Source organism: Arvicola amphibius, chromosome 3, assembly GCF_903992535.2.
Source record: "Arvicola amphibius chromosome 3, mArvAmp1.2, whole genome shotgun sequence".
Lineage (NCBI taxonomy): Eukaryota > Metazoa > Chordata > Mammalia > Rodentia > Cricetidae > Arvicola > Arvicola amphibius.
This window is the reverse complement of record NC_052049.1, coordinates 98,956,176-98,981,568: the sequence shown is the minus strand read 5'-3', so window position 1 is coordinate 98,981,568 and position 25,393 is coordinate 98,956,176.

Below are 25,393 nucleotides of genomic sequence, written 5' to 3'. Positions count from 1 at the left end.
AGATGGGAGTCCCCCGATTCCCTCTCAAATTCACAATCACTTCTTTAATGATTGTTGTTGCACATATACATGTGTGTGTGTATAAATATAACCCAATGAGTCCATTAAGTGTTACTCAAATGTGTATGAATTTAGGGACGACCATTTGGGATACATCTGGGCAACAGCAAATGGACTCAATCCCATCTTCTGCAGTGGTCCCTGAGCCTTAGGGGGTAAGGGTTATGATGTAGGTGTGTCAGACCACACGCTCAGTTGTGCTCTGCATTTTGACAAGCTGCAAATGTCTGCAATGGTCTTCGTCTGCTGCAAAAAGAAACTTCTCTGATGAGGGGTGAGGGCTGCACTTATTTGTGGGCATAAGGATAGGTATTTAGAATGGAGTTAGAAACTCACTGGTTTAGGAAAAGTGGCAGTATTCGGTTCTCTTCTGGGCTCTGTTGGGAGCAGTGAGACCCCAGATCCTGAATTTCTTGTAATCCCCTGATCTGAGTGTCTACAGCTGCTCTGAGCACGAGACCTTCAGGAGTTCCTGATGGCAGGAGAGTGGTTTCTGGTGGGTTTGGCTGGGGCGTGGCTATCTCTATATAATCTGCCCCGGAACACAATAAAGGGGGCATTCTTTTTTTTCCTATTTTTTTTTCAAGACAGGGTTTCTCTGTACCTTTGGTGCCTGTCCTGGAACTAGCTCTTGTAGATCAGGCTGGCCTTGAACTCACAGAGATCCACCTGCCTCTGCCTCCCAAGTGCTGGGATTAAAGGCCTGCGCCACCACCACCCGGCTAAAAGGGGCATTCTTGGGAAATTCAAGGATGACCCGTGTCGCTGTCTTTCTGTCTCTGTGTGTTTGTGTATTTTAACCTCCAGCCCCTTGCCCGAATCTCACGAACTGGGTGCCAGCGCACCGAACGCAGACACGGGGGGGGGGGGGGGGGGGGGGGGGGGGGGGGGGGGGGGGGCGGTGCACAGCAGGGCTCCATGACCTCGCCAGCCACAGGTATTGTCTAGGCTTACAGAGTCAGCATTAAATCCCTCCCGCTGAGAGGGCTTTAAGTTCAATTAGAGAGCTATTGGCTTTCTCTAAGACCTCAGTGCCACTATTGCCCCCTTGGGGACATAGTGTTATGCTGGTCATTGTTGCGGTTTATAGACTTTACAGCTGGATAGGACTATTGATTGCTTTTCTTCCTAGGCAGTTTGCATGGTCTCTTCATGTATTATGAAATCTAGGCCTCAGGCAGGAGGCTCCCACCTCAATTCTGGCTTGATTCCTCTAACGCCTATATCCCAAGTCTGAGGCATCTTTAGCAATAGGGTCTTACTTTCAGGTTCTGGGTCAGCAACCAAGGCATCTTGTTTTTTCTTGACCAACAACAACTCAAGTGGGGGTTCCCTCTGTGCCTGGCACTGGGGTTCCATTAGTCTATGGCTCTTCGGGGAGAGTTATCTAAATGCTGAGTAACATGACTTCATTTAAAAATATAAGTGTGTATGTGTACACATATATAATATACATGTGTATATGTGTACATATATATAATAGACAAGCATTTTAAGTAACACAAAATGTTTCTTCCCAGTTTTTTCAAATGTCTTTCGTGTTACTTGTCTCTCTTCATCCCTCCCCAGTTAGACTCTCCCCACTATTTTTCCCATTCCCCTTTATAGAATGGTATCCTATTATCTCCCTCACTAAAGCGCCTTCTTTAATCTCTCACCATGCGTCCTTTTTACTGTCCTGGCTTTTGTGGTTACTCCAGTTTCTATACTCACATCCAAGGACTCAGAGCCAGTAAGATCCACAGCTAAGGAAGAACGTGCAACATTTGTCTGTCTGGGTGACCTCACTCAGTATGACATTTTCTAGTCACATCCATTTACCTCCAAATTTTGTTTGTCTCTAAATCCCGTAGTGTGGGTGTACCCCATTTCCATCTTCTACTGATCAGCTGAAAATATCTAGGGCATTTTCATGTCCTCGCTGTTGTGAATAGAGCAGCAGTGAGCGTGGCTGAGCAGGGATCTGTGGAGGAGGACGTCAGGGCCTCTGTGTGTTCGACAAAGGGTGGTACAGCCGGCTCACAGGGGAGATTTACATCCAGCTTTCTGAGCACTCTCCGCACTGATAATCACAGTGGCTGGACCAGTGTGCAGTCCCAGCAATAGCGAACGAGGGTCCTGTTTCCTCCACACCCCTTGCACCCTTTCAGCAATTGTTGTTGGTTGTTTCCTTGATCTTGGCCTCTCTGACTGTGATGAAATGGAGATTGGCGAGCAATTCTGGGGAGGGAAAAAAAAGCAGTTATTGTATGGGACTATTGGAACAGGGAATGGTGACTTAAAAAAAGATTTAATAATTCACTTTTCTAGTATTTTTTTATATCTGTGCATTTAAACGTGAGTATATGCATGTGAGTGCAAGTGTCCACAGCGGCCAGGGGAGGGTGTCAGATACCATGGAGCAATTGGTTGTGGTGCTCCTCAGGTGTGGTGCTCATAACCAAACTTGGTTCCTCTGTAAGAACAGTATGTGCTCTTAACCACTGAGCCGTCTCTGAAGCCCCCAACTTAGGACTTGAGACCTTCCAGCAGCAAAGAACATACAGCAGGTTTGTGATCCAAGGGGCCAGAAAGTTCTCGTGTATGTCTGTCAGAAGCTCTTAACATACAGGCCATTCCCTGAGTGCAAGTAGCTTGCATATACATCTGTACTGCTGAAAAACCTGCAGCATCCTACCAAGGATGCCCAAAGGCATGGGATTGGAAAACAAACACAAATACAGTGCCGAATAAAAATCCGAGGCTGTTGTATTGGGGTAGGTTCTTGTCCTGGACCCAGCAGACCGTGCTCAAAATCAAAATGGAGTCACTCATGCTACGTTTCCATGTAAATAAGCTGGAACTAACTACTGATTTGACTTTTGAAAAAATTAGAAAACAGCCACATTTCTCAAACAGGCTAGTCTTAATTGAAATCATGTGAAGCCTCTTCTTGGTCCTCTCTTTCAAAGATAACAACCTGATATTAATGAGTCGGGTTTTTTTTTTCTATTGCTCTAGTTCTCTGCTAGTCAAGTTTGCTTGTTGTTTTTAGCTTCTGAGTTCTTTGACCATCTTCTGTCTAGAAACCCAACCTTTTGTGCTTGGTTCAGCAAAAACACTCTCTCTGTTTTATGGACGAAGTATTGCCCAATTCTAGAATTGAAAATAAAGTCAATTAAGATGTTGAAATTAGTTTTGTCCTTAGACAACAACTTTTCATTGCCAAAGAAGTCACCAAAAATATTCCATGGACCATGCACATGAGTGATTAGCAGGAAGTCATTGTACCATCCAGAAATATCTGAATGGGGACGTTTGACCAGGCATAACATACATGTGCAAAAACACATGCTTGGGTATTGGTCGGCCTGCTGTTTGCACTCTCAAACCTAACATGAGAATTTGGAGGAGTTCTGACTGGTAGAATCATCCAGATGGGTGATAATGGAGAAAATGGGCAGAAGGAGGCAAACCTGACCCCTCAGGACTCCCACACAACGAATATGGCCTGTCCTCCCTCAAGCACAATTCCACAGAGCTGAAATGACAACAGAAGGAGTTAAAAAGTGTCACCTTTGGGGGCAGGGGAGTTAACTCAGTCAGTAAATTGCTTGCTATGTAAACAGAGGACCTGAGTTTGGTCCCCAGAACCCATGTAAAATATCTGAGCATGGTGGTGTGTGCTGTAATCTCATGACAGAGACGGTTGGATCCTTGGGGCTCACTGACCAGTAAGCCAGACTACCTGAACTGGTTAGCCCAGGCCTGTGAGAGAGCCTGCCTCAGAAACACGGTGCAGAGCACATGAAGAATGATGCTAAGGTTGTCTACACACACACACACACACACACACACACTCCCCAAACACAGGGGGTGGGGCAAAGCCTGAGTCTTAGCTCTTTTGGGTTTGAGCACACACATTTTGAGGAATTATTCTCATTTGTGAATAGGACTAGTAAATCGTTCCACCTAGCTCAGGAAGATAATCAATGGCAAAAATTAAATTAAAAGGTGCAGAAGTATCAGGAGGATATAACTCCCTGATATCCTTTGACTTACAGAGGGTCTGAGGCCAATCAAGAATCTCAGCTGGTCCCTTGTTTGTCCCAGCACTACGGTAATTAACACCCCTGTACTCCAGGACCACCTGGCTCTACAGGAACAAATTCAATGAAGAGCCCTGACAGGGTTTCTATTTTCTTTCCTCTGAGATCTCTCCTCTCCAAGGCAACAGCACACACAATGTCGTTTCGAAATTTATTTTCACTTTGCTAAGAAGACCCTTCCCTCTTCGTTCTGGCTCGGCTTCCATGGCCTGGCTATATTAGTCTTGGATGGCTATGGGCTGTTTCGGCCTCAGACCTGGCATGGCCTTGTTATGCCAGCTGGGGAAGGACAACACACCTGTGGGTGTGCTAGGCTGGGCCTGGGAGGTGGCTGGGCAAGGGTCCTAATTACTGGAGAGTGACACAAAACTTGCCAGCATGACCTCATCCATTTCCTTTCTTCCAGGCTCTCTGAGCTCTGGGGAGGGGCTGGGGTGTTTATTCAGCTGCCTGGCCCCTGTGGGGAGGACCAATCTTACCTGTGGATCACCACCTCCAGGTGGACATCTGTGCTCCAGTGCGGGCCACTCTCAGCTATCAGACTTGAAGATTATTCATGTTGTTCTCTCTTTCTTCTTATTGCTTGCAAAGGGTGCTATTTTAAACAAGAAAACTCAAAAACAGATGGGCTGTGGTTTCCAGAGCCACATCTCCAAGACCATGATAGAAACCAGGAGTCAATCCATGTGAGTCTTTGGGACAAGTTTTGGCATTTTTGACATTGGAAAGGCTGTACTGAAGATGGAAGTAGGGAAGCTGTCAACCGAGGGACAGCCACAGCTTCCTGCTAGAAGCGTGCCTCCTTCTTGCTGCTATTGTCGCTGCAGAGGAGGATCTGGCATGCAGGCTGACTAAGCCTCATGTGCTGTCTGCCAGAGAAGATGCTGACCCACTGTCTGGAATATGTCCTTGGTTGTTTTTCTGGGGGTGGCAGCGGAAGTGCTAAATCAGCAGGGGCCTTTTGCTCAGCACCCTAGAAGGGAGCCCAGGGCTCTTCTTGGGAATTGGGGCTGGGGGTGGGTGGGAGATCTTTGAAACACATCTTTCTCTGAGCAAAGTGGCCTTTCCAGGGAGTAGGTCCATGTCTCAAACCCCTTTGCTTCCCTTAGAGAAGGATGAAGTGTTCCCCCAGAGGCCCATCAACTAAGTGTGATGTAAAGCAATATGCCAACTAGCACCAGGACAGAACCCAAAAGACCAAACCCTTCTTCCGTGTCATGTCCAAACATGAGATCTGGGTAGGAAGTTAAGTCTTGTGACCACAAGAAAAAATATTTGTAGAAAACATAATGAATATTAGTCATGGACATTTTCATCATAAGGAAAAACTTTTCAAAGCAGCGGGATTGCCAAGGACTGGGATTGTCTGGAATCACTTTGAGGACTCTCTCCTTATTGTTGTTGCATGAAGCAGGCAGGAAAGTGAATTCTGGAGTAAGGGGGTCCTGGCTCGGTGTTCCCTGAAGTGTGTTCCATGAGCACTAGCCTTGGAAATCATTTTTTATGTAGAAAGTAAAGTTATAAATACCTAGTATGGGAGTGTGGTCTGTATTCTGTCAATTATATTTTAAATAAATGCTGATTGGCCAGTAGCTAGGCAGGAAGTATAGACGGGACAACCAGATAGGAAGTAGAGGTGGTCAATGAGAACAGGAGAATTCTGGGAAAGAGGAAGCCCATTCCTCTACAATCCTGCCCAGACACAGAAGGGAGATGTGACTGCCTCACTGAAAAAGGTACCAAGCCATGTGGATAACATAGATAAGAATAATGGGTTAATATAAGTTATAAGAGTAAATAAGAAGCCTGAGCTAATGGGGCAATCAGTTTATGATTAATGTAGGCCTCTGATTTCTTTGGGACTTAACGATTGTGGGAATTGGGCAAGACAGAAAACCACAGTCAACAAATGCCACATTTTCTGATTGCAGATTCACACTGGACATTAGATTCTAAGAGCAGAAGTCAAGTAAAGCTTTTAACTCAGATAACCCCTGTGTTCCTATTCTACCCAGCTTTGTATTACTTTGTTTTTGTATTACAAAACACGGAGGCAGCTAACTTACACAGGCAAAATTTCATTTGCTTAGTTCATGCTCTGTGAGGTTAAATGATGTGATGCCTATGTCACATCCACTTAGGGAAGAAGCAAATAATCACATCTCAGGTTAGGGAGAGAAGACAGAGGATGGGTGGACCCAGGCTTGCTCCTTATATAACCCTCTCAGGAGAGCTACTGAATGCGTCACACATCATCCCCCTCTCAAGGGTCCCACCCGCTTCCAGCAGCACCATTTTGGCAAAGGATGCTTTAAAACACAATATTGAAACTATTGGCTTCCCAAAGTTATTTGAAAATGGAACATGCGAATTGTATGTGGAGTGGTGTTTAAGGAAAGGCCCCTTCATAGAAGACATTGCTTGTGCTATGCCTTCAACTTACATTGTCTTCTCCTTGGGCTTGGAAATGGCGGCTCCTCTGGGATGATAAACTTGGTGCATTTCAATGGATGACTGTTTCATGCATGCAAGTCTGAGTTTGTAGGCTTCCTTCTCTGTAGAACTTTAATGCTGTAGAAGCCTTGAGAGGGATGGGGGAGGGGGAGAGTCATTGTCCATAAAAATCAGTTCTCATGTTGATGGTGAAAACTTTAAAAATAATTAAGGGTTTATTTTTATTTATGTGTATCAATATATGTGTGTGCAGGTGCTCACAGAGGCCAGAAGAATATAAACCAATGAAAGTATTTTAATCATAATTTAATGCTCTGAGATTATCACAGCAGTGAGGCATGGGCTGGAGATGTGGCTCACACTGCTGTCTGTAGAAGCCTGGGGCGTTCTCTTCAGAAAGCCCCACTCAAGCAAAGGGAAGTTTCTTCCTTTTTTCAAGATTTTATAATTTAATTGTTTGTGTGTGTGTGTGTGTGTGTGTGTGTGTGTGTGTGCAGATGCCTTTGGAGGGCAAAAGTATTGGCGCTCTCTGGAGCTGGAGTTACAGGCAGATGTGAGCCACTCAATTTGGGGGGCTAGAAACCTAACTCGGGTCTTGGACACAGGAGCACACCTCTTCACTGTGAGTCATTGCTCCAACCTGAAGAAGGGATTGATGACTCAGATCCAAAAAAGACATTTAGGGTGAACTAGGGCGTGAAGCAGAGTGGGAGTTTCTTAAGAAGTGATTGTCACAGAGTTAAGCATGAAGTTAATGGGGAAAAACAAAAGCAAAGCCTCACACTCTAGGAAAGGATAAAATCCATTCAAGGGTAGGTGTGGGCTTCTCAAAGATTGCTGTGTAAGTTCTTAGCAGTAACCAGCTACACAACTATTGATTATTGTGGCTCTCAAGTTACACCTCAAAGGGTTGCCAGAGAACTTCTTTTTCTTCCTTTTCTTTTTGTGACAAATGAGATTATAGGGCGGTGTCTGCCATGGGATCGCAATCCGATAAAATAAAACCTTGGATAGCAAGAGTTGCACTGGGAGATTAAGACAAGTCTTTCTTAAGACAAGGGTTTTCTCGTGGGATTCCTAGCGAATGTTGTTACAGCTGGGACAGGAGAATGCTTAAGCCGTAAGCACAGTCCATGGCTCTTTTAACATTCTTTCAAATACCTCCATAGAACAGGAGCACTATCCCTGTGTAGGCCGTTTTCACAGCCAATGATGCTAATTGTGCTGGGATTCTTGACTCTCAGCAGCTGAGAGGCTGCAGCCAGAGTGCTGAGTGGGGGCTTTCGTTCCCTTCCCTTCCCATGCCCCTTAATTTTCCTTGTCGTTTTTATCCTGTTTAGAAGGTTGATTCCATCCTCCAGTTTTCCACCAGAACCTGGTACTCCTTTGAAAATCTGAATGGAGAAGGGGGTCTTAGCCATTTAGATGTGAAGGCCTTCTCCCTACCGTTCCTGTGGAAACCCCGGCTTGTGCATCGACACCAAACACCTGATTCTGTATTTGCTAAATGGCATCCTTTGGGTTTAGTTTTATATGTAGTCTGGTCTTGGAACATAGTGAACATGCACTGTTTAGTCTGGGTCATCTGGACTTATTTTTCACATCCTATGCACAAAAGTGGATGAGTTGGAAATGCCAGTGAGAGACCCAATCCCCAGCAGAGTTTGTCCAGACAGCTAGGCCCTGAACTAAGATCCCTCTCCCCACTCCTTCTCATGTGGTCTTGTGGACAACAGATGTCGCTGAGATTTGCATGACTATCCTTGCCTACGTGCTTGTCTTTTGATCCACCGTCCTGTGAGTTCTTTCAACTCTACTGTTCTGCCTTCCCCCCCCCCCCCACCACCAAATTTTGCTGTGCTGTGTTCACCTACAGTTCAGGCAGAGATCCAAATCCCCATTTAAATTGTCCCTTGATGTTGTGGGAGCTCCTTCCACTCCTTCAGCCAATTGCCGCTGAGATACCAGCCCATTGGGGCGTGGTCTCTCTCTTTAAAAATGTGGCCACTTCCCTCCACTCGCTCTCTGGCTTCCTGCTCTGCTTCCAGCGACTAGGCTCCCTTCCTGATTGTGCAGAGGGCTGTTGTCTGGGACGGTGATCTGTAAGTTTTCCCCTTTTAATAAATAGCCATTCTATTAATCATAATTCCAAACTGGTGTGGGATTGCTTGTGACTTACGCCTTCACCTTGAGACATATAATTGAGACATCTCCCAGTTGGCTTTAGTGTTGACTGAGGCACCCATATCACCAGTACTAAGTATAACTAACCCATCCTTTCCCTCCTCCAATCCACTCCTCCTCTTTCATATCTGGTATTGATTTATTTTGAAAGAGCAGCCAGTGAAAGGGGAATGTAGAAGCCCGCATTCAGTTTTATGGGTTGTTTCAGGCTTTTCAGTCTGGATACATTTACCCAGTAAGAAAACATTTCCCCTGCCCCCACCCTGGGCCACCTCTGCTGACCCTCCTGGGTCAAAGGGAACAAGAGGTCAAAGAAGTTCTGGTTTCAAAGGGAACAAGTTCAGCGTCAGAGCCGGCGCTGAGTAGTGTCTTCTCTCTTATTACTTTGATTAATTCTTATATGCAAGGAGACAAGAGGGGCCTAATCCCCCAAGTCACCCCCAACACACGCTTGTTATTACACAACAATCATTTGCTGTCTATGAGGCAGGCCTGAGCGTGGTAGTAACTCCGTCATTACAGCCTCTTCCTTGACGGCAGGTGCAGGGCTCTGAGTAACTCAATAAAAGCCATTATGTGACATCTGTAGTGGATCTAGTCAGAAGCTTCCAGAAGTTCCCAGCTGATCAGTGCAGTGGAAAGCATTCTGAATGTGCAGGAATTGGTCTGTGCATACGAAGAGTACCTACGCTTGACTTCTTAGACGACAATTGTATAACATGATATTCTTCCAGCACAGAAATATTTTCTAAACATGACTTTTCAAGGGCTGATCTGGGATGGGCTGAGGTGGTACTTAGAAACAACCGCCGCCGGAAGGAACTCTGCCGAAACCACAGCATGGAGCACAGAAAAGCAGTTGTTCCATGCATCCGGGCACTCACACACGTCTACTGGGGAGTTTGGCGTCTTCTGGAATGGACTCCATACGTCTGCATGGCCACCTCGTTCTCTGGACCCATCCTGTCTTCCTTTGTTTACTGTTTTCATCTGCCGGTCACACATGTGCCTGGATTCTCTGGAGAAACAGAAAACATGCCCAGAAAAAAAAAACAAAAAAACAAAACAAAACAACAAAAACACATGGCAATGGTGAAACCAGGGGGGTGGTGAGTGGCAGAGCAGTGCCAGGGGAGCCTGGGGCAGCGGGGGGGGGGGGGGGAAGTGGGGGCATTGCATTTCTCAAGTTCTGAAAGTCCAGCTTGCAAATTTAGAAACAAACAGGAAATGTAACCCTGGGGTTCACACCTTCTTGTTAAAATTTTCTTTTCACCTGACACTTCCAACTTCAACATTGCTGTGGGCGAGGAGAGTGTAAACAGGATTTTAAAAATAATTGTGTAATCGACCACCTGGCTTTTATAACAATATCTGGCCCTGGACTTTGGGTAGAACCGTAGGCAACTCTTTTAACCTGGGAGGTAGCTACTCGGAAGGCAATTACAATAAGGTGTTAGCTAAGCCGTTGCAAATGAATGCTGACTGGGTTTTGGGTGGCAGTCATGGAAGGCCAGTATTTTTGCAACACTGCATCATTGGACCTAAAAGTCCATGTGGGATTCGATGCTGAAGAAATGGTTCTGGATGCAGGTAGCCCATAGTAGTAATGGCTTTGGGGGGGGGGGGAGTCCTTCTTAAAGGTCAAGGATATAGGTTAATGCCATTAAAAATACGAAACGAAACAAAACAGAAACCCTAACTTCCTACAGGAAGTAGAGATAAGTGGAAGGGAGTATCCTGTCCTAGACTGTGCTCTTAGGAGGCTTGGCAGCTGCAACTGACCCAAACTCCCTCACTTAAACTCTCTGCTGGCTTGTCTCCTGAGTGCAGCATGCACCAACGTAGGAGTGGCCATAGGGTCAGACACTGGCTTGGGTCCTGCTTCTGTTTGGTGAGGTGGAGTCCGGATGAATAACTATGGTTGATCGCGTTGGTGGTTCTGTGGTGGAGCCTAACCAGTTCTTAGACGGTAAGACCAAACTGTTGCAGTTGAATACATGTTTACAATAAACTATGATCTTGCACATGGATTATTTCCTCACTTATAGAATTATAAGAACGATATTTTCAAACCATTTCACAGTGTGAGTGTCTCTAGTTTTTTCCTCTCTCACCCCCAAATCATTTCAACTCAAGGTGGGCATTGTTCGCCTTGCATGTTAATGAGGAATCAACTTGATGTTTTCTGATTCATTTTCAGTAAGAATGAATTTTTTTTTTTTTTTTTTTTTTTTGGTTTTTCGACACAGGGTTTCTCTGTGGCTTTGGAGCCTGTCCTGGAACTAGCTCTTGTAGACCAGGCTGGTCTCGAACTCACAGAGATCCGCCTGCCTCTGCCTCCCGAGTGCTGGGATTAAAGGCGTGCGCCACCACCGCCCGGCTAAGAATGAATTTTTTTATATGAAATACACACACATGTTTATTAGAGTTGCCTGTAGGTTGTGGTCCACCTAGTCCAACAATGGCTATCTCCCAATGGAAAGTCCAAGAATTCAGTAGCTATTCAGTCCAGAGGGCTGGATATTTCAGGTATTTTTCAGTGTATGTTGGAACCCTGAAGAAGCAGGCTCTAATTCCAGTGAAGTAATGAACTTCCCAGTGAGGGTGGGGGCAAGCAGGCAAAGATCAAACACTTCCTTCTTCCATGTTCTGTATACACACACACACACACACACACACACACACACACACACACACATATATGGCTGTTAATAAAAGGTGTGGTCCAGATGGAGGGCGGATCTTCCCATCTCAAAAGATCTTGATTTAGGGTAGGTCTTCCTACTTCAAATAATTCAATCAAGAAAGCACCCTCCTGGGTGGGCTGCCACTTGGGTTTTAGTTCATTCCAGATGTAGTCAAGTTGACAACCAAGAATAGCCATCACATAGCCCATACCTCAAATCAGTGGCCACCATGACCCCTTCTCCTTCTCTTCTGGAAAGAGCAGTGTATTTTCTGGCAGTTGACCCCAAGCCCAGTGTCTGTGGACCAAGGGAGGTCTCCTGACTTATCACTGATTACCATGTGGGATCACTCCCTGAATCCGTGTGTCCTCGTGCTCCCTCGACTCTCTGTTCTCCATAAAAAAGAATTTCTGGAACATCCTTCCCTCTGAACTTCCTGCCTGATCATGACTTCTCATCCTCTAAAGCACGTTCCCAAACTGGGAGCAGGAAAAGCCACAATACTGCGGCACATGTTTTCAGAAAGCCAGTTTTACTCCCTAGTTAGGTTAGCAAAAGTGAAAATAATTTCAGCTAGTCATTTAACACTTAAAGAAATTATAGTAAAACATTGTATAGACTAAAAGGCAATATTAACATATCTTGGTGTTTGGTTTTCAATGCTAGAGTTAGAACCCAGGGCTTTGTATAAACGAGACACAAATGCTTTACCACTGAGCGACATCTCTGGCGATACTTGTACATTTTTAAATGCAGCAAGCTTTGCAGAAGAAAGCATTCCAAGGCCCCACCATACACTATTGATCACATGTCCCTAGTAGCTCCTTTTATGGCAAATACTGAGGAGCTCTTGGCCTTATCAGCACATTATGCAGGAGCTGCATGATTCAGGGAAGAGAAAAAAAAAAAGAATTTCTGAGCCCTACCTGAGGGGAACTGCCGGACTGTGTTGTTAAGATGTAAGACCAAACTGGGGTGATACTATGGCCGTCCAGATTAGTCTGCTGGGGCTACCAGAGCATGAAGTGGCCTGAGCAACAGTATTCACATTCTATTGGATTCTGGAGCCTAGAAGTTGGCAGGTTCTGTTTCTCCCAATGCTTATCTCTCTTGCTTTCCAGAATGGTGGCTTCTTCCTGGGTCCTCACAAGACCTTGCTTTTCTCTAGGCAGGTTTGGTTCCATGTTGCTCTTTTGTAAGAAGTTTCAACTTACAGTTAGACTGGATCAGGGTCCACCCAACTGGCCTCATTTGAACTTGATCACTCCAAAAGTGTTGATGGGTCTTAACAGCTCCCTCGGGGAAGTGGGGTGAAAAGGCATGGTGTGTCAACAACTCAACCACGGGGAGTCAGGTAAAAGGTGAACAGCCGACTCATTTATTCAGCAGTAGGGAGAGCCTCATATACCCTCCTCCCAGCACCCAGGCTGCCTTCTGATCTATTGACATAGTGTGGTCACTCCTTATTGGCTAGACATGATCAGGACCTCTGACAGTGCCTGTTGCTAGGCCCTCAGGAAGACTCCAGGTTGGCTCTGGTTGTCATCTTGCTTTGTAAACCATGCTGCCTGTAACTCACCAAGATCTGCCTACATCTGTCTCCTGAGTGCTGGAATTAAAGGTGTGCACCACCACACCCGGCTTAAAATCTGGGCTACTAGGGTTAGGCCCCAGCCTATGAGCTTGGGAGCCACATTACAGTGCTTAGAAGGATGAGTCTGGAGTAGATGGTGAAGGAGCCATTCCTGACAGCAGGAACAATGCAAGCACGGGGCACTAGACAGCACCACACATAGGGTGGAAAAGCCAGTGTCTATGGGACCTAGAGGAGGGAATGGAAAGGAGAAGGGGATGAAACAGCAGTCAGAACAGACAGGGCCAAAGGAGGTGGGGGACTTTTGTAATGGTTTAAGTAAAATGCCGCAGGTCCCTGAGTGGCAGCAGGCAGTGGGCAGCAGGTCCCTAGACCATGGCAGGCCACGAAGGCACCTGGGTCCCAAGCAAGGAGTCTCATGGTGGGTGAGAGACCAAGATGGGTAGAGACACTATGCAGAGTGAAGTTGGATATTTATTTAGTGGGTTATAGAAGGGAAGGGGAAAAGGGGAAAGAGCAGAGACAGAGGCAGAGAGGGGGTGAAGGGGAGAAGTGGGGAGAAGGGAGAGACAGAAGCAGAGTGAGAGAGAGAGAGAGAGAGAGAGAGAGAGAGAGAGAGAGCTGGAAAGGAAAGGACTCAGGGATGAGTTTCAGCAGGTTTATCAGGAAAGCTCAACTTTAGATCTGCCTTGTATCCCTGACATGGTAGATGGTGTCACATTCTTTATTCAGCAAAGAACACTGGCTAGTATTTCTGAAAACATAGTTTATATCAAGCAAAGGTCTAAGTACTTTGTTTGTAGGACCTCACTTATTTGTCTCTATGTTTATTATCCCATTTTCCAGATAAGGAAATCAAGGCACACCAAGATTCTGTAGCTTCTATAAGGTTGTAACACTGATGGGAATAGAGCCAGGGTGTAAACTTGGACAGCTTAGTCCTAGACCCTAGGCTTTTAACTACTGCCATACATTGTCTGGGCTGTGCAAGGACAAAAGTTTGTAGCAACCTTTTCCTCTTTATCTCTCAGGAATGCAGTCTATTCCAGAGGAGTCCTGAGGCGTCATAATAAATATCATTAGTTTGACTTATCATAGGTGCAAGACTTTCCTACTGTATTGCGCTTATGATATATTGATCTATTCACTGTAATCTGTGTACTGATGCTCTCAGTGTTCTCAGCTAGAGCTGAGAGGTGAATAGGAGGGCCCTGTCTGAAGATGCTCACAAACTAGACTGCCAGATGTGTAGAAAGAGTCCAGGAACCACTGGCACACGGCTAAGAAGCCGTTCTAGAGCCCTCTGCATTAGAAAGCTGTGTTGGTACGGTCCTGGGGATATGGCATAGTGGCGGAGCACATGCCAAGAAAGCAATGTTCAGACAAATGCTATTAGGTGAGGTGACGTTGGAAAAGAAAGTCTTTCGTATAGGATTTTCTGTCACATGTTCCCAAAGATAGCACCATAGGGAGATCAGGCAGAGGTGAGGAACAGTCTCTATGGAATTTACTCCTGGGAAGATATGGTGGCCATGTTCAGAAGAGGAATATGCAAATATGCATAAGAAATGCATCCACTGGATAAAGACTTAAGTAACTAATACACTGATGGTTTCCTAAGTAGTACTGAGTATGCAGTTGACCACGCCTTGGCAGTTCACTCCTCCCACACTGCTCACCCTGCGGGGGTGGGGGGTTAACACCTCTCGTCAGGCTGTTTCAGATGACTCTTCATCTGCTTCTGGTCCTTAGCACCTGCTTATAAGAACGGAACCTTTGAAAGGATCAGGCGTTCGGCTTTTTGTCCAGTCAGTCACTGAGCCCATTTAGTGCTAAATTCAATATAAATGACTACAAAGAAAACTCCTGGAACAGGGATAGCTCTGTCATGGAGTTTTGTTACTCACATTTAAACACTGCAGAGACAAAGTGCTTAAAAGCAACCAAAGAAAGGTGTGCTTTGTACATGAATGGTGTCACCTTTATGCTCTTATGGACCCTAAGAGTTCACTGTTACAACGCTTTATTTAGAGGTTCCACCGTTGATATCCTCACCGAAGTCCCTGCCAGATGGCTTCATTTCTGGGAATCTTATACTCACCGTTGACCAGAGATTGTCCCTATCCTCTTTGTATCTGCAAGGTGAAGAAGGAAAACCCAGGAAGATGGAGACCAAAAGGAAATGGATTCAGCCAACGAGCAAACACTGGATAAACACAAATAGATAAGAGTAAACACTGGCTTTGTATACAAGCCAAGAAAGTAGTGCCTCTGACACATCTTACAGAATGGAACTTTGTTCCCATGGACAGAAAGCCGTGGATTGTTATGGCCTCCTGGATTCTGTTGAGAACAGAGCTCCTGGAGGAAGTCAAAGGCGATAGGGGATGCACCATGCCGGAAAGGTTTGCAGCATGGAGCCCATCCGGGCCTTTGTTGAAAAGTTGTGAAAAATGGGCAGGTAAGTGGGGAGCCATCAGGGGTGGCTGTCAGTTTCTCTTTCACTTGGGAAGTGTTTCCTCTTGAGGCAGGGGCCTAGAGCTGTTTCTCGTGGAATCCCTCTACCAGTCTCCCTGAACTAGCATCTTAACTTTTTGCAATGGAAACGGAGTTCATCCACTTCACTTTCCCCACTGCTCTGCCTTGGAAGAAGGCATGACTAGGAATAGCTGATTCACACATCCCCAGAGAGAAAAGCTTGACTCTGCCAAATATTCAGAGGGCCACAAAGCAAAACATGCGGATATTTGGAAATATCTAAATAATCAGTGAATTTGATCTAGTTTGAATTCTCATGCCACAAGTGTCTTTTATGCAGAACACACAGGGTTGTACTTAGGGTCAAAGATACTTGGCTAGAGAAAAGTGTGTGTGTGTGTGTGTGTGTGTGTGTGTGTGTGAGTGTGTGTGTGTGTGTATGTGTGTGTATACTTATAAGAGTTCAAGTTTGTGTGAATGCATGCATTAATGTGTGTGAAGGTGTGTGTGTACATGGGATAGCATATGGTATATGAATGTGTGCATGTGGGTTTGCATGTTCCAATGTGAATATGTGTTTGTATGATGTATCAGGTTATGTGATAATGCATGTGGGTTTGTGAATGAGAGCAGGTGAGTGAGTCTGTGTACCACAGTGTGTGGGAATGCCACGAGAGTGTGCATGAACTGCGTGGATGTATACGAGGGCCTTTGGACAGCAGGATCTTGAGTTCCAGCTTGTGACATGGGTAGCATCTCTTGAAACTGTCTCTGACTCTGCAGCAGTCCTAGACTAATAACAACCAAGTCCAACAATCCAGTTCTGCAGAGACTTGGGCTCACTTCCCTGGTTAGTTTACATAAGAGGAATTACTGAAGAAGAGGCTTACTCCAAGATCTCTTGAACAGAGTAGAAGTGAAGCCTCTGTTCTGACTTGATGTGACCTTTTGCTTCTCTTGCTCCTGGGCTGCATCAGGCTGTGTTTGTCAGCTGCAGTCGTAACTAATTTTTCTCAGAGTTCCGGGTTATGGAGCCATCTGCTTGACCTCACCATGGTTTGCATGCCATGGCATGACCGTCTAATGGAAACCACACCAGGCGGGAAGTCAGGAGTATTCCTGTGTTGTTGGAGAGGTCAATGGAACAGTCAACACCTCCATCCAATCCCTGGTCAACCTGGGATCAGCACCATCAGCCTTCCTGCCTCGGACACTGGTGGAGAAAGAAGAGAAGAGGACAGGAAGGAATTGGAAAAAATAAAAGCACTAACCTCGTTGTTTGGTTTCACCCTTTGACCCTAAGCAAAGAAGCCAAGGGACTTTAAAAGTCAGCACCTGTGGACTCTGATGCCAAGTCCAAATTTCTTAATATTTATGTTATTTCTTGTGTGGCAGCAAAGAGAGAGAAAAGGATACTTTCATTGACTGTCCCCATTCATAAATTTAATATAAACCTTTGTGCTTCAAGATTCTAAGTAAAATATGATTTTGCAAATCTTAGAGCTAACTCCTTGCCCATGAGCCCTTCCCCCAGCTTTCTGCCTTCCTGTGGGGCTACCTTGTGACCAGCAGCCCACATCCACCCCTGCCTCCAGGAAGCAAGCTTTGATACCTCCCTCAAGGAGCATCCTCCCAACCCTTGCTGCCATCTCTCCTGCTTCTCCTCCAGTCTGTGCTGCTTTCTCCCTGGGAGCAAAACCGAAGACTGGATCTCAGTCAGCTCTGGGCAGACAGGAATTCTACAGTACATGCCAATTTAGATTTCCTTTCTCCAAAGGCTGCACACTGTGGGCACAGATAATCTCTTTGGAAGTTAAGATCAAAGAAATAAAGGTCAAAGATAAAAGTTGTTCCTTCCTTCATGTCTATAACGAGAGCCAGGAGAATCCCATTGTAACTTCCTTAATTCTTTCTAGTCGTGTCCCCTGTCTGCCCTTGTGGGTTTCAGTGCAACAAGAAGAAAAGACAAGCTACTCACGACAGCAACACACAGGATGTCACAAGAGGATGAGCACAGGGTAAGGAACACTGGAACCCAACCTTCTCTAGTGTTTTAGGTAAGAACAACATCAAGGATGAATTATTGTGGCACATGTTTCTAGTCCTTGTTGGTATCTCGGTTACTTTTGGGCCTGTGGCGAGATGGAGCTGCATGAAGGAAGAGTGTGGTAGAGTTGCTCTCAGCACAGCATCCAGGAAGCAGAAACATGTCCCCTTCTAGAAAGGGACCAGGGAATGATATAACTGCCATGACTTCCAGTGACCCAGTTCTTCCAACCATGTCCTCTCTCACAATTCTACCTCCTCCCAATGGTCTACTCAGATTTTGAATCCGTCAGTGGGTTTAATTATGAATCAGGTCACAGCCCACAGGATCCAACAGTTTATAGAAACAGCCTCACACACCTATCTAGGTGTGTTCTTCACATCACCCCACTCAAGTGACAAGAAAGATTAAACATCACATCTGGACCTAGAGAAAGCATCCTTGGTGAGAGGGCTTTATACTGAGATGTGGGGGGGGGGTAAGAAAATAAACTCCCTGAGGACTATCACTAGAAAAGAACCCGTAATATATACTGAACCCTAAATATTTGTTTAAGAAATAACAGAAGACTCAATAAAGTGGGGGCAGTTCCTTTTTTTTAAGTGGGGGCAGTTCTGTGGAGAATATTCCAAGTCATGGGAATTGCATTTCTGATGGTCATGTGACCTCTTCAGCTCAACACGAAAAAGCCTTCATGACTGCATTCAAAGGACTGGAGTGAGAACCCTAATAAATGAATCTGGGAAGGGGGACACAAGCCAGATGGCAGTGGTCCTCAAATCTTATTTAGGAGTTTAGGTGTTCTGGGATGAAAGAGAACCAGGGAAGGCAGTGAGGTGCCTTGATGTTCTCTCTCCATCTTAAAGTCCGGCAGGCAATGTGGCCTCTTGCACTTCTGGTTAAGAAGGCAGATTCCGACTCAGTGTGTGGAGCCTGGGTCTCTGTGCCAGCAATACTGCTGGTTCTGGGATGACTCTTGGAATAGTGAAGGCACAAAATGTTTAGGAGTGACTTCCTCACTCCATAACGACACATATACCCTCACGATGGTTCACCTATAAAGTTTTGTTTATTCTAATAAATAACAACTAATTCTCAGAAGAGGAATGGATCTAAAACCTGAAGCAAGCAATCTAAGCAACCCATACATCTGGCTGGGTCTGTTGCCTGCCCATGGTATCCCCAGTTAGTGGTTGTAGTCAGTCTAGTTCCCAGCTTTCCCTGGTCATCAACTCAGAATTCTTCCATCGTATGTAACCATCTTTTTTACATGGCCTTTTCCCTACTGTGTCCCATCAGGATATGGGTGGAGGCCAGCTGTGCCTAAAAACAGGCATTTGGCCCATACCAGAGAGGATCCTGGACTTGGTCCGAGTCCTAAAGGATTAACTGAAGTGCTCTGTCACTTTGGAGCCAGGCCAGCACAGAAAGTTTCCCAAGCCCAGATTAGCCCACAGCTTGTGATGTGCTCAGGGTAACTAAATTATGGCTCGTCTCTTCTCTGGATTTTAATAAGTCATTTCCATTTGCCTCTCTGGTGATGCCCCAGTTTATACACCCATATATATATATATATATATATATATATATATATGCCATTCAGTGGTTCTCAATCTGTGGGTGGTGACCCCCCAGGGGTCATATATCATATCTCCTGCATATCAGATATTTACACTATGATTTATAACAGTAACAGTAACAAAATTACAGTTATGAAGTATCAATGAAATAATTTTATGGTTGGGTTCATCATAACATGAGGAACTGTATTAAAGGGTCACAGCACTAGGAAGGTTGAGAACCACTGGCCCATATGCTGTGTGAGGTTATGGGCCCATAACAAATCTGTCTAGCCACGAGGGTTCATTCTAGGAAAACTCGTAGTAGTCGGAATCCACCTGTGTACAATCATTGGTGGGGCTCTAGAAAACTATTCTACAATTAAAATTTTAACAAAAAATATCCCTTATTTGCCCATCATTGTTGCCTACAATTCCACCACAGTTTTTCATTCTTTGGGTTAAAAACAGACTCCTCTTACCTATTTCTAAATAAAATCAGAAAAGGTAGTTTAATAGGCTGTCAATATTCATTGTTTTTTCCTTAGGCCAGGGAAAATGTCTTGGCTAAAGAAGACCTCCAAAATGACTAGGAGATGTAGGGAAAGAGAAAGGAGAGCGGAATAAACCAGACAAAGCCTACTCTCTCTACCATCACCCAAGGCCAACTGTGGTCTTGACCGCCAGATGCTTCCTGTTTTCCATGGCCCCTAATCAAAATTGGTGGTGATGTAAGGCATTGGAGTCACACCAGGCTTCCACATTCCGGGTGGAGGTTACTGTAAAGATATGAGTAATACCTGAAGCTCGCATCTGCTTCTCTGTCCCATAGACAGCATGAACCCTACAACCCTATGTGACTCCCCTGGGATTGGGGGAAGTGAATTTAAGGTCAATACAAAAGACACAGGGTTTTTAAATATGAACAATACACTTTAGTGAAAAAATAACAAGGCCCTTTCAAAGCCCAGTCATGTGAATGTGTCCACTTTATTTTAACCACCTATTTGTAGAGAAGACAAACGTTGAATTTGTGGGATGAAGGGCACTGAGAGACTTGTTTAGAAGCCCTTATTTTGGAGCCCCATACTAGAGACTCCTGTGGTAGATTCTGGGTGTAGCTTGGAATCTGCATTTTTTAAATTATAAAGGAATGGGTGGGCCAATATTTGAGAATACAGATTCTTTCATAATGGAGTTGATGAGATACACAGATTGCTGGAGTCAGATGTCTGACTATGGAAACCAAGGCCCATGAGTATCAGTGTTCTCTGCGATGCCTATGGCAGGGTTCATGAACTTGACAAATGGGGGTGAATGTTGAATGGTTAGGGTTATTTACACAAGTAGGATCTGAGCAGAGGGCTTAACAGGGCACATGATAATCCAGAAGGAACACCGTCAAAAGCCAAATGAAGGACTTCTGGCTTTCTGGTCCAAAAAGAAGTTCTACTATTAGATTAGAATATAAAGTGGTTGGGGAAGGTATTGGGAAATATAATTACAAAGATAAGATCTTAGGATGGTGGATGCTGAGTTTGGGAGTTTGTGAAGGTCAGAAGCAAGAGAAGAAACACTGTTCTTCTCTATGTATCTGGGGAACCGGATGGGCTAGTGTAATGTCAAGTAGTATTTATTTCCATACTGCTTAGCCATTTTCATGACAGAACAAAGGAATTTGGAAGGTTTTGTGGCAAACTCAAAACAGCAGCTAAAAGCCCAGACACTTCCTAGGTTGTAATTTTCTGTCTTCTGTGGTGAAATCTGTAATTTCATGTCAGTCACCGTGCAAAGGGTCCTGAACATCCCCAGTGTTGGAACCCACAAGACCATACAGTAAATGTACAGCTGAAAGATTCATAAAGGCAGATCCACTAGTGTACAACTTATGGGGCACCCCATTTTGCAGCGCTGTGGGAACACTTGTCTTTAGGAAAACCTGCTGTCATATCTGTGGAGACCTTGGGAAGCCATGATTCTTCCCTTTGAAATGGGATTCATTCCCAGAACACCTCAGCAGTGTAACTTCTCCTGCATGGGCAATGGGATGACATTGCTCCATTCCCCCACACCAGGAGGCCTTAGAGATAACACTCTTACTTTGTCCTAACAGTCAAATTTACACAGAGGCAGTCCCACAAAATTACCTGCTAACAGACCACATAGAAATGTCTAAAGAAGACAGGCACTGAGCAGGAAGGCAGCATGCCCCACCTTTGCTAACAAACAAATCTGGGTGTCCCCAAAGCTGGTTATCACAAAAGAGACTAGATGAGGAGAATGGGTAGTCCAGGATTCAGGGACGTTTAGTAACTTTATCTAATAGTTTGGAATGTCAGGTAACTCCCATTGAATGCTGGCTCTTTTCTGGGTCGGGCCACCTGTTTTGGAGTACTGCTTTGCCAGACTCTAAGTGCCCTTTTTGTGTGTGTGTGATTTTGATAAGCATATTATCATTCTCCTTGCCTATGGAATTTTCCAATGATGTCTGTAAAAACTGAAAACCTCGTGGAGATCAGCCCTTCTTCTCCTACTTTTCGCTACTTCTACTTCTTCCCCTTACTCTCCTTCTTTCTTCTTACTCAGGCAGAGGTAACATATTTGAGTTAACTTTTTAACTCTCAGATCCTGTCTGCTATAGACATCCAATTCTGAGTACCGAGGCTGGTACTCAAGGCCCCCTGACACTCCAGTCCGCTGTCTTCTCTGGAGTTCCTGTTCTGAGTACAGTCAATCCCTCTGCATAGACACCCAAACTACTCGACCGCGCAGCACCAGGGTACGGCAGACAGGTCTGTAGACGATTACAATAAAGTAGTCCCACGCTAGCTCAGCATGGAGTGTAATGAAGGGCTCTTTATTTAGGCGTAGACTCACAGATCAGCAGTCCTCCACACCAGTGGAAACAGGAACCAAATCCAGCAGTCAAGAGGATGCGCACGTTTCTCACGCCCAAATTGGGCCAGCATCTCAAAGGCCATTGGCTGAAGGAGTTTCCGCAGCACCGTTCTCCGTGTGCTTTCCAACCCCAGCGTATGCTGGTTTTCCACTGTGCAGTTTCAGAGACCAGAGGTCATTTTAACCCAGCTTTATCCTTGCGTATCTGAACAAAGCTTCGGGCATTCCATCTACCATATGGGGTCCTCTGCCCCATCCTTGCAAGTTTGCAATAGAAATGATTTTTTTTCTTCCTTTTTATGTTTCCACACGTAATTCCTCAAATTAGCATCTCACATGGTGGTAAAAAAATATTTTAACAGAAAAATGAAAAAAGGGGTTCAAGCTTTACAATTTGACACTTAAAAAGTTTTACATTTACATTATTGTGTGTGTGTGTGTGTGTGTGTGTGTGTGTTTGTCCTTCTTTCTTCCCTGGGGCTTCTGTGGATAGAACTCAGGTAGTCAGTCTTGGCAGCAAGTATATTCATCTGCTGAGTCATCTCGCTGACCTGCTTTTTGGGTTCTTAGTACGATTGGTCTTGGCAGCAGGATTTGACTGAGAGCATTTCCCCCACTAAATTCCTTAATATACCTATAGCATAAAAATAGCCAGGCCTCCTCTGGCTTAAAGGTTGACTTTCCCCAGCACTTTTGTGATAACTGATCTACAGGACTTGCTGAGGTCCGCCGCTTGATGCTTTGAAGTACGTGTACATTGAGAAATGAACACAAGAATCAAGTTAATTAGCATATCCACTATCACACAGCTACCATTATTCTTTCCCCTCCCTCTTTCCCTCCCTCCCTCTCTTCCTTCCTTTCTTCTTTCTCTTCTTTCTCTGTATGTGTGTGTATGTGTGCATTTGAAAACTCTTAAGAAGTACCTATTTAGAAAATTTCAAATATGCCAAGTAGTGTTGTTGACTGCCGTCAACAGGCTGTGTGCCGAATATTCAAAACCCCATTTTTGCATCACTGAAACTTTGTGCCCCTAAGCAACAACTTCCCATTTGTTTTCTTTTCTTTCTTTCTTTCTTTTTTTGAGACAGGGTTTCTCTGTGTAACAGCCCTGGATGTCCTGAAATTCACTTTTTACACCAGGCTGGCCTCAAACTCACAAAGATCTGCCTGCCTCTGCCTCCTAAGTGATGGGAACCACCAATGTCCTGCACATCTTTCCATTTCTGTTTGCCCCTAGCCATAGGTATTCACAGCTGTGCTCTATCTCCATGACTTTGGCTGAAGGAGGCTCTACCTGCTAGTAGGGTGACACAGTATTTTTCTGTGCCTGGCTTGTTTCACTTCTCCAGAATCTTCCACTTTCTTGCATATTTGCATATTGTAGAGTTACCTTCTTTTCAACATGAGATAAGGGTCTTGACGAGATTTCTGCACTCCCATGTTCACAGGAACACACACACACACACACACACACACACACACACACACACACTGGCACATAAGAAGGAGGGGATTGTTTGTGTTCTATGGGTCCTCGTGTGAGAATTCTTAGAGACATTCATTTGGCTTTAGATATAGCAATCCCTTCTTTTCCCCAACAGCTAGTTAACTCCCTTCTTTTGGGCGTGATAATGAATATACATGATGCTTCCCCAGAAGTAAGGACTGCTGGGGGGCTGAGTCAAATCCATTATTTCTTTCCTGTCATTTAGTATTTCTGCAAGGACTCATTCAACATGCTAATCTTATTCTTGTTCAATTATTTCCCCCTTCCTATCTTTGCATTTATTTTTGTCTTTTATTTAAATATTACTGTTATATGATTGCTTATATAAATTTTTTTTTGGAACAAAAGAGTGATTGGACCTCCAGTTCTTCCCATGTCCTCCTGGCTGCTCCGTGGGCTCCTCGCGTTTTCACAGTTTCTTGCCGTATGTCTCTAAGCATTTATTTTCCATATTTCTGTTTAAAAAAAAACTTTTAAAAATTTACCACTGTTTATAAACTTTCGCGTTATCTCCTGGCTTTTGAAGTGGAATTCAAATTCCTCTGACAAGCCCATATGATTCTTCAGCCCTGGACTTTGGGTTTTCTCCTTTGTCAACTCCTCAGTTTTGACATTTACCAAGTCCCCTGCACTTTCTCTTCATATTTGTTTGTTTATTGACTGATTGATGTGGAAATGGTGGAGATAGAATTCAGGGCTTTGTGCACACCAGGTAAGCATCCTCTCTCTGATCTACGTCCTCAGCGTTGTGCACACCAGGTAGCATCTTCTCACTCTCTGATCTACGTCCTCAGCCTTGTGCACACCAGGTAAGCATCCTCTCTCTGATCTATGTCCTCAGCCTTGTGCACACCAGGTAAGCATCCTCTCTCTGATCTACGTCCTCAGCCTGTGCACACCAGGTAAGCATCCTCTCTCTGATCTATGTCCTCAGCCTTGTGCACACCAGGTAGCATCTTCTCACTCTCTGATCTACGTCCTCAGCCTTGTGCACACCAGGTAAGCATCCCCTTTGTAATCTACATCCTCAGCTTTGTTCATGCCAGGTAAGCATCCTGTTTCTGATCTACATCCTCAACCTTGTGCACACCAGGTTAGCATCCTGTCTCCGATCTACATCTCAGCCATTCTATTGACATCTGCATCGTCTTCTTTTTCTTGCTCTTTCTGAGGTAAACCTGCTCATTTCAATCCAGAACCTCTGTGGACTCTGTACCCCCAGAATTCCATGCGGTTAACTCTGTGTTACAATGGCTCATGTCATCATGTCCTAGGGGCAGGGTTGCTGCTCTACTCCTTGTGTCATTGATCCGTAGCAGTATCTCTAACTTAGGCTGTGACTGCTGAATTAATTTAAACAGTGTTAGAGTTAGCAGCTTGTAAATAATAGTCCCGTCTCCTCCCTTTTGGCTGAGGGAGAACAGCAGAGACCAATGCTAAAATCTAACAACTGAAGGGCTCAGCACTTGAGTTTATTGCTGGTAAACTTAGGAGAGTGCAGGATTGTAAACAAGTGGTCAAAACAGGCTTCCTTCCGGGTTGCTCCAAGGGCACCTGTTAGGGTGTGTCAGGTGGGGCAAGTTTGGGCTTAGGGAGTAGAAATTTTGGCTCCGCCTAACTTCTGCAGACTCCTGGAGAAAGCAATGCACCTCCTGGGCCAGGACACTGACAATGGACAGAGCCCCAGAAGCTGGAGTTGGGTGCAATACAGACTCCCATACAGCTCTTCCTCCCTATCTTACTACTCACATGCTTCTCAAGGTGAGGTAAAGAAAGAGGAGTGGAAACCATTTTTCTTAGCACTTTATAAAGGGGGATGTTTTTGCATTATCAG